Raw genomic sequence first — 1349 nt, forward strand, 5'->3', positions numbered from 1 at the left:
GGGACGCGGCCTAGGAGACTAAATCTGGTGCTGAAGGCCTGTCTCCTTGAGAGCCATGCGAAACGGTTCAAAACAACTCAGCCTCCCTGCTCATGGGAAAACTGAGCTAAATGTTTGAGCGAGGATCAATTTTCCGCTTGCCCTGCTGATTTACCTTGGATGATTCAGCTAGTAGCTCTTGCCACCCACATTTTCTAATGCTCACGAACCTTGAGGGTCAGGAATAAAAATGAAATGACAACATGAACTCTCTGCAGCAGTTTTGTTTGAAAGTGAAGATATTGCCTGGGGTAACATTGTGCTCTGGCTGCTGCATAGAGCAAGCAGGGGCCTCTGGGGTATGAGAAATATAAACAAGAGAAAATCCACTGATGTCAATGCACTGGTACAGCAGAAGGCAGAACTCGGCTCACAGAACATGAGTCAAATGTTAAACAGCATTCATTGCACACAGAGCAAGGACAACATAGAAGGGGCTTCAGCCATTTTTCATATGTAGCTGTAGACCCAGAAGGCCTACATGATATGTTTTGGAATAGCTCAGAATTCTACAGTGATCCAAGCGTTCCCAACAAGTACCTCAGGAGACCTACACAGATTACAGTTTTTCCAAAATTTTCCAAAAGTGTCCCTTCACAGCATCTCATGAAATAAACAGCTGCTTATGAGAGCTTTTGCATCTCTGGCTGAAGTTAGTCTATAAAGGTGCTTGTACACATGATGGGGGCTCAATCCCTAAGGTTTTATTTTATGCCCCCTAAATTGAAACGGCAAGTTTTTAATTGAAACCCATCGTTTACATTTTCCATCATGTTACAGCGAGGGGCCCAATCTTTTTTTTTTTGCCAGAGCTGGAGCTGGAGCCAGCGCCAGCTCAAGTTGCTGGTGGGCTGAGCAGCCCCTGAGCTGTGGGGGGCCCTGGTCCTTCCCTTCACAGTGGTGGCACCTCTTGGGTTTGCCCAGGCTAGCTGCTAGCAGGTAGCACCCAGCCTGATCCAACTGTTCCCCAAGCCCGTCCACTGGAAGCCTGCCAGATGCTGCTCCCCAGGTGGGGTTGGGGAACAATTGGATTGAGCTGGGTGCTGCCTCTGAGCTGAGGCAGCACCCAGCCTGCTAGTAGCCCACCTGGGCAGCCTGGGGGTGGGGTGCTGCCACTGTGGAGGGAAGGACTGGGACCTCCACAGCTCAGGGGCTAACAGTAATTACCACACTCCAGCAGACTTGATTAATCAAGTCTGCTCCGACAGGCTGTAATTACAATTTAATTACAGTGCATCAGAGCAGCCTCTGCGCTTGTGCACAAGCACCCATAATGTGTGATGGAGACACACACCTGAGATGGGAAGTGG

The sequence above is a fragment of the Alligator sinensis genome, unplaced genomic scaffold (genome assembly GCF_000455745.1).
Source record: "Alligator sinensis unplaced genomic scaffold, ASM45574v1 scaffold330_1, whole genome shotgun sequence".
NCBI classification, from domain to species: domain Eukaryota; kingdom Metazoa; phylum Chordata; order Crocodylia; family Alligatoridae; genus Alligator; species Alligator sinensis.